This window comes from Nelumbo nucifera, chromosome 2 (genome assembly GCF_055504915.1).
Source record: "Nelumbo nucifera cultivar China Antique chromosome 2, China Antique-T2T, whole genome shotgun sequence".
NCBI lineage: Eukaryota > Viridiplantae > Streptophyta > Magnoliopsida > Proteales > Nelumbonaceae > Nelumbo > Nelumbo nucifera.
In genome coordinates this window covers 87,576,708-87,585,676 of record NC_142650.1, presented here as the reverse complement: position 1 = coordinate 87,585,676, position 8,969 = coordinate 87,576,708, and the positions used below count along the sequence as shown (strand labels likewise).

At 35.2% G+C, this 8,969-nt stretch overlaps 1 pseudogene; it reads left to right on the top strand.

Annotated features, from left to right (window-relative positions):
- Window positions 1-666: 666 nt before the first annotated feature.
- LOC104606085 (non-specific phospholipase C2-like) lies at window positions 667-7,845 on the top strand (annotated as a pseudogene).
- Window positions 7,846-8,969: the final 1,124 nt, after the last annotated feature.

Below are 8,969 nucleotides of genomic sequence, written 5' to 3'. Positions count from 1 at the left end.
GCGAGGGTTTTTATAATTTGAAATGTAGAGCCCGTTGTCAAAGTTTTGTTGCTTTATGGACCAACTTATAGCATAATTTTAAATGTACAACTAGCCCGGGTTGCATTTTTCCCTAATTTGAAACTAATCCAAAAGCAAAGCTATTTTCTTATCTAAATGGTGGGTCAATGGTCTAATTTTTCAAAGAAACCCATGATGTCATAATTGAGTAATAAATATTTAAAAAATGATAAAACACCAAAAATGAAAATGCATAGAATTTTGTCAAAAACATTTGAAAACATTTCTCATGTTATATATTTATCATATTAAATAAAATAATTGTTAAAATAAAATTTATTTTTATTTATGATAAAAATGTAATATAAAATTTAATAACAACAACAACAATAATAATAATTATCATTTGCTATAAGCATTTAAGTTTATTTTTAATCATATTATTACTTTTGTTAATTTTCAATTTTTATCTTAACTATGATATATTTAAAATTCAAATAATTAATATGAAGAAAAATTTACCAAATGCAATGCATGTACTTAATTACTAATAATAATATTGTATACGTAACAGCAGCCTGTTTGGCTGTTTCTTCAAAAACCCGATTGATAACATTCATTTAGGATCCGACCCGACCATTGAATCATGTCGAGGTCACAAAACATTACAACCATATCTTAACTGTGCAAATGGTCAGGATCTTCTGGTCGGGTCAAGTTGTGGTCCCGCCTTTTGACTTTCCGTCCTCGTGGCAAAGTAGATACTAATGTCATTAAATAATAACTAATGGATATAAGAGGGAGAGGAATCATCTCGTGGCCATTCTCGTTTTAGGGAAAGCAATTAAGCAACCACAGACTGAAGAGAGAGAGAGAGAGGGAGAGAGTCCAGAACAAAGCATAGCATTGCTTGCCCATGGGCTCTCTCTTTGAAGGCTTACCTACAACAGCAATGGCAACGAAGAAAGGTTCATCAATGGCTCCATTTACACTAGTTTATCTTCTCGTGTTTCATATTCTCTGCAATTCGGCGTCAGCAGGTCCAACAAGACGTTGGTGGTTCTAGTAATGGAGAACCGATCATTTGATCACATGCTCGGATGGATGAAACGAATCAACCCACAGATTAATGGCGTCGACGGCACTGAATCCAATCTACTCTCCACCACCGATCCCAACTCCCCTCGTTTTTTCTTCAAGGACCAATCCCACTACGTCGACCCAGATCCCGGCCACTCCTTCCAAGCCATCCGCGAGCAAATCTTTGGCTCCAACGACACCTCCGCCGTCCCTCCGCCGATGAACGGCTTCGCCCAGCAAGCCTTCGCCATGACTAACTCCACCAACATGTCCGAAAGCGTCATGAACGGCTTCAACCCCGATATGGTCGCAGTCTACAAATCCCTGGTCACTGAGTTCGCCGTCTTCGATCGGTGGTTCGCGGCGGTCCCGTCCTCCACCCAGCCCAACAGACTCTTCGTTCACTCTGCAACCTCTGGTGGCGCCACCAGCAACAATCCAAGCCTACTCATTAAGGGGTACCCACAAAGAACAATCTTCGAAAACATCCACGACGCGGGCCTTTCGTTTGGAATTTACTTCCAAAACATCCCGGCAACACTGTTCTACAGAAACCTAAGGAAGCTCAAGTACTTAACCAAGTTCCATCCATACGATTTATTCTTCAAGAGCCATGCGAAGGCCGGGAAGTTGCCGAATTATGTAGTGATTGAGCAGCGATACATAGACACGAAGTTGTGGCCGGCGAACGACGACCACCCGTCGCACGATGTGTATCAGGGACAGATGTTTGTGAAGGAGGTGTACGAGACGTTAAGGGCGAGCCCGCAATGGAATGAGACGTTGCTTGTGATTACGTACGACGAACACGGTGGGTTCTACGACCATGTGCCGACGCCGGTGACAGGTGTACCTAGCCCGGATGGGATTGTTGGGCCGGAACCATTCTTGTTTCGGTTCGACCGCCTCGGAGTTCGGGTTCCTACTATCATGGTCTCACCTTGGATTGAAAAAGGGACTGGTACATCCGTCACTATCCTTTGCCACGTGGCAAATTCGTTTCATCCTACGTCGTTGGTGACGAAGGAAAAATCTAGCTTGCTTCATCGGACTTTAATATTAGAGACCTAATCTGCTTGCTACACACATAGGGTGCCTCACCCTCGATGCATGATGAGATGTACCTGTTAGATCGGTGTGAGGCGCCCAATGTGAGGAGCAGATTCCAATTCTTTTAATTAGTGAGACACTGAGGCAATGGCACTATGGCAATTGGCAAGTCTTGAATTCTCTGAACCCGATCGGGTTGAACAAAAAAATCCACCCAGACTGACCGGGTTCAGTCTTGAATTCTAGTAGGTGCATTACATTAGCGAAGCTCGCTAGAGGGGGGGTTGTGGTACTTGTAAGGAGTCCGAATCTGCTAACCACAAATGACAATTCGTTGCTGGCCACGTTCGCCCAGCTACACATCTACAACATCGGTTGTATCTTACATCACCAATATTTATGAAGTGCAGCTGGATGAGCTTGACTAGCAAGGCAGCAACGTTGTGATCAGCAGATGAGAACTCTGTGATAATGGTTCAATGACTGAAGTTAATTACTCATTTTCTTTTAGTTTAATGTATAAAAGAAATGAAATGTTAAAGGGTATACCAATCGACCAATCGTGTCCCGATCCTACTCACAAGAACTCCATCGACAGATACCTACAAAATATTACAGCTGTGTGTGCAGAAACATCTCCCATACATAATAACCTAAATGTGTGGCTGCGATATCATGCGGGTAACGTGGATAGATGTTCTCGTGGGTAGTAAATCCGTGCTCATACCAATTAACCTAACTTTATCTTCGCTCATCAACAAATTCACAACTGTTTTAATAACTTCTTCAGTAAAAGGTCATTTAGTTCAGCCAGCTGTAATCGAACGGAGTCCACTAATGTTATGTTTGGTTTGAAGGAAAATGTAGGGAAAAGAAAGGAAAAGTAAGGAAACTTTTACAAATCTTATATAAGATTTTCTGTCTTTTCTTTCCTTTCCCACTTTTTTCCTTCAAACCAAACATAGCCTAAAGGGTGGTAGTTACATTCTTTCCTTCCGTGTAACATGTAACACTAGAGTGGTCCAAAATTGAGATAAACTTCTCAAGCTTGAAGTGGTGGAGATGTAGGGGCGAAAGTCGGGTGGTCTGGACCAGGTTTTACCTGAATCCAAGCCCAATCTTGTTCCACAAAAACAAAAATGAAGTTCAATGTTAAAATTTGATACATTTGGGTTGGATTTGAGCTCGAGCTAAGCTCGGGTTGATCAATCAATACACAAAAATTAATATAAAAGCATGGATGTGTATGCATTTGACCTGTTCACAGATCGGGCGAGCTAGGTTTACACTATGCTTTATGTTTTTATTAACAGGAAATGTTCATGTTCGAGCCTAAAACCAGCCTGATAACCGGGCCTATATTTTGAGCCCAAATGCAACCCTTATATATAGGGGTGAGCATTATTCGGTTAAAACCAAAAAACCGAACTGAAAATTTTGGTTTCGGTTTTTTGGATCAGTTAATTCGGTTTTTGGAAATTTTGGTTTTCAGTTTCGGTTTTCAAAATTAAAAATTCGGTTATCCGAAAAAACCAAATTAACCAAAACTCATTATATAATATACAATATATAACATATAACATATAATATGCCATATATTTATATATTAATATATTATATATAGTATATTATAATGAAATTAAGTTTATACAATATTTTTATGTTAATGAAATTTGGTTTTAACATAAATAACCAAAAACCAAACTGAAAATTTTGGTTTCGGTTATTTCAGTTTTCTTGTAATTTGGTTTTGGTTCGATTTTTATTTTTTATTTTTTTTTTATAAAATTTCAGTTTATTCAGTTTGGTTTTTAACTGAATAAACTGAATGCTCACCCCTGTTAATCAATGTTTTTATTAAATGTGTAATATTAGCGGACCAGACTAAAAGAAAGTCCAAACTTGAGCCCGTGGGCCTAAAGTTTTGTTTGAGCCTGATAAATAATGGGTTGGATTGATCCAACCCGTTGGGCTACCTGGCCCATGAACAGGTCTAATATGCATATAATATATATGCATGATTTGAATCCAGATCTTCTAATCACAATACATTGCTGGCCACATTTACCCAACCACATATCGGGAATATCAGTGATATAAAGTACAAAAGATGTTCCCAATGTGCAGCTGGGTAAACGTGCCCAGCAATGTCTTGTGTTCAGCATACTCAAATTGATGTTTCCAGTGGGCACCACTCTCAAATTGGTATACAGGCAGTGCTTAGGCTACTACCTAATGTATATGCCTGAGCCGGAAAATAAAAGAGCCCAAATTTTTCGGCTCAAGCCTAGACCGAGGGCCGAAAATCTAAACCTAAACCATATAAAATTGCAAATTGGATCGGCCTGGGCTTGGGTTAAACCCATCCAAGTTTCACCCTAAGAAGATGAAAAACCTTCTTCTTGGGCCTTTCAGAAGCAAAAGCCTACAATTCCATAATTTCAAAAACAATTTGGAGTAACAATTGATGATGATGATGATGATGCAGTTGTTCATGGCCCCAATGGGTTTCCATTCTCTACATCAGAGTTCGAGCACTCATCCATACCTGCAACAGTGAAGAAGCTTTTCAACCTCCCCTCTCCCTTCTTAACCAGAAGGGATGAATGGGCCGGCACTTTTGAAGGCATCGTCCAGACAAGAACCGAACCCAGAACTGATTGTCCAGGTTATTCTCTTTTACCTCTGTCCATTCATTTCTATTTTTTTGGCTTTTTAAAGCTCCAAATGGAATAATATATTCTATGCTAGATAATGTATTTCCAATGTTTTCAACTCACAATTGAACCGACTGGTTGGGCCGGTTGATCCATCATCTACCAGTTTTCTTCTAGGTCAGTTAAGTCTATGAGCCATTTTTTTCTAAACATTGTCTCAGTTAATGACTTAGTGACCTTGCCGGTTGAATGGCATAGATTAAACATTAATTCTCTTTTGCTTGTTTTTATATTTTGTATTTTTAGTAATTTCTATCATTTATAATAATATTTTTCATTTATCATACTTTTAATTAATATTATAAATACATAATATTTCTTACAAATTTTTTATATTTTTATTGTTTAATTTATGATATCACTGATTGATCTATTTGACTTGAATAATTGAACAGCTGATTGCCACCCATAGTGAAAAGCACTAGAATCTCCTGAAAGCAAAAATTGTGTATACGCATTGAGAATATTTCTCCATGAATTTAACATACAAATATGCGAGATAATCCCAATGTGAAGATACAATTTTCTTAGGGTCTGTGAACTATTTTTGCTTCAGGAAATTTCAAGAGATATAGGCTTAAGGGAAAAAGCAGTTTTTGGGTCAACTTTTAAAATATCTTTTAAAGTATAAACCTAATAGGGAGAAATACTTGCCTGTACCTTCGATGATTTTTCAAGAACTGTAACGATTGGAAGATCATAACAAGTGTGTTGAGGCTGGTTTTACTCAAGAGTATATGCTCATAATGGATTTTTCTAAATATAACTAAGAGTTTTCACATGTTCTCTTCTCATTAATTCACCATTAAATATTTCTCTCATTTACATGATATTAATTCCACTAGTTATTATTTTTATAATTAAAAAAAGGGTAATTTGCTGAAACTTTCCCTGAAGTTTGGTAATTGCATTCACCTCCCTTGAACTTTTTCACACAACTTCAAGTAGACATCTTTGGTTAAAAATACCCATACAGTTATTATTGAGGCTGGTTTCTTTCTACAGTAAAAACAATACAAACTTTATGAATAACAAAAAAAAAAAGAGTTTAAAGTTGCAGCTTTACCTTTGAGCAGTTGATATGAAGGGAAAATTTGAAAATAAATCATTTCGGAAAAAGAGATTGAAAGGGTTTGGAATAGTGGTTAATTGGAAAATAAACATTTTAGTCAAAAATCACTACATGGGTATTTTAGATATTTTCATGCCTCTTGTTAGAGGATTCTAACAGAGGGGATCTACTTGCAACTGTGTCGAAAAATTCAGAAGTGATTGCAATTAATAAACTTCAGGGAAGGTCAAAAACCACTTTAGAGGAGGACTTAGCAATTTATCCTGAAAAACTTCACTAGTTATTTACACCAAGAAGATTAAAATTTTGTCACATTATCGATCGGTGACCTCCTGAACTGGTTTGAAAACAAAAACTGAAAAAAGCCGCTAAAGATCTCTCTCTCTCTTTTATTCATACTATTTCTTTCCACTCATTAATGCACAATTAACCTTCATGTTACAAAAAGAAACACGGAATAAAATTCAAGCCTAAGTATCTTGGTTCGGAAGCAAAAATCTGTGGTTATTCTTTAATTACTTGTCATAACTCATAATTAAGTGAGTTCTGGATTTTAACTTACATTTTCTCTTTTTAGGTCATGTATATCAGCGAAATTAAAAAATAAAATAAACAATTATTAAAGTTTATATATTTATAAATATTAATAAAAATTATATTTGTTTTCTAAAAATTAAGATATGAATGTCACCCCTGTCTTGAAGTATGTGCCTTGTGCTTTTTTATGTTTATATACCTTATTTATAGTCATTTAACACCTAGATTTAGTGTCATTGATGTATTTTTTTTAAGATTTATTTGAGCTTTCCTAGCAAATCTAGGGATGACAACAAGTAGTGTACCTATGAAAAATGCCCTTCTCAGTTCCAAACCTATCAATGCACCCTTGATCCTAAACCCATTTAATTTTTTCTCCTAATTTCCCAAACTTGTCCCATTCCAAACATGTCATCAGATAAGTGAAATGCGATATGATGTCTTTCTTAAGCAAACATGGTATGATAGGCTAGTGGTGAAGATATTTACAATGGGACACAAGGGGAAATATTTGAATTCTCTCTTAACCTTTTTTACTATATAGATTATTTCTTATAAAACATAAAGGATATGTTTATTAGGGTTTGACTATGATACTAGCTAGAAGAACTTATAACCAATCAACTAATATAAAAAAAATGGCAACAGATCATGTCTTTTATTAAAATTCAGAGGGGTTTTCAATTGGTAAAACTCTTTTAGTATCAAGTTTTCTTAACATCATAGATTTCCCATACTTAATAATATATGCATGGGTTTATAATATATACATGGATTAATAATTAGGTAAACCTAACGACAAAAACCCAACCCATTCCATACCCTACTTAGGGTTTTAACCTAAAATCTAAAACTTGTTGCAAACCCTATAGGGTTTTGATAAACAGGCCAGTCCTATTAGGATCGGGATGGGTCAGATACCCAAAAATTCCCACAAAATTGCCATCCTAAGCATATCATTATATATCCTATTTTTTTATATCCAAACACATGTCTTTTAAAATTTCTTTTTTGATACTCTTTGCATTTTTTATACTTCAAACCTTGAGTATAATACTGTAACTATCACCACAGAACAATTGCCAACTCCGGTCAAGATCAGGCAAGGTGGGCCGAACAAAAATGCGACACCAAGTGAATTCCAACAGGAGCTGCTACAGCTTGCAGCTGTGCTGAAAGGTGAACACATCTTGCCAACTTATCTTGAACATATTGGAAAGCAAATGACTGTGAAGGAGGGGAAGAAGTACATGGATGATGCCGTCAAAAGCTTCTTCGAGGCAGGATTTTCTGCAAAAGGAATGGGTGTGGATGAAGAACAAATTGTGCAAATGAGACCCTCCCTCACCACTAGATCCTCTTCATCTTTATTTTTGAATCCTTAACAAGAAACATAAAATTTTAAGTAGTAGTCCTCAATGACTATTTGAGATCGATGCGTGAAGTTAGTATGCAAAAAGCTTCCCATCAAATACAAACATGCACAAAGAAATAATAGAGAAAGGACTATGTTTTAATTTTTTTTCTATTTTTTTCTTTCTAAGTGGGATGGAATATGTCCAACCCATGGTTTAAATTATAACCCCAAAAATCAAAAGCTAGCTAGTTTAACATATTACACTCACCACTTGGATGAAAGAACAATTTCGCTTTTGGGTCAGTTTTCAAATAAAAGGATTTAATTGTTAAAAATATTGCATATAGATCTACTAATTAGTAGAATTTTATAGCAAAAATGATATAATTAGTAGAATTTATTGGTGAGAAAAAATACCTTAATATAGGATTATGAAGGAGAATGAGAATCAACACCTTAAATATAAAACATATCATGACAGGGAATTGAATGACATCAAAAGAAGTAGTTCAAATTACATTTTTCTGCCATCACAATTAGGGGGACCAGATTTAAAAAATAGGGATATTTTAGTCAAGAAGATAGGTTCCACCAACTTGTTTGTACTTTTAATAGTTGAATGAATTTATTTATTGATGATAAAATTACTTTAAATATAGGATTTAATGAGAAAGAACAGAAGTTAATACCTTAAATATATAACTTAATTATAGGAAACTGAATAAGGTAGAAATTAGTAATAGTTCAAATACATTTTTTGGCCTTGCAATAGAGGAACAAAACACAAAAATAGGGTTATTTTAGTCAAGAAGATAAGTTCCACAAGCCCAAACATACTTTTAATAATATTAGTAAGCATGTAAAAGCTTCAAAAGTGACAATTTTTTATGATAATAATAGTAAATAATATGTTTCCAATTGTTTTATAATTTTTTAATATTGTTATGTCTATAAAAATTATTCTTATTTGTCACGTTTTTTTGTTTAATATGATATTAGAAATGTGCATTTTATTTCCAACATCAATGAAAGCAACTATTATATATGATACTAATTTTTCTTTAATATGATTAATATAAAATCAATATCTATACTACTTTAAAAAGTACGAATAGTCTCAAGACTATTTCTGGAATTTTGTGATGACAAAATTTAC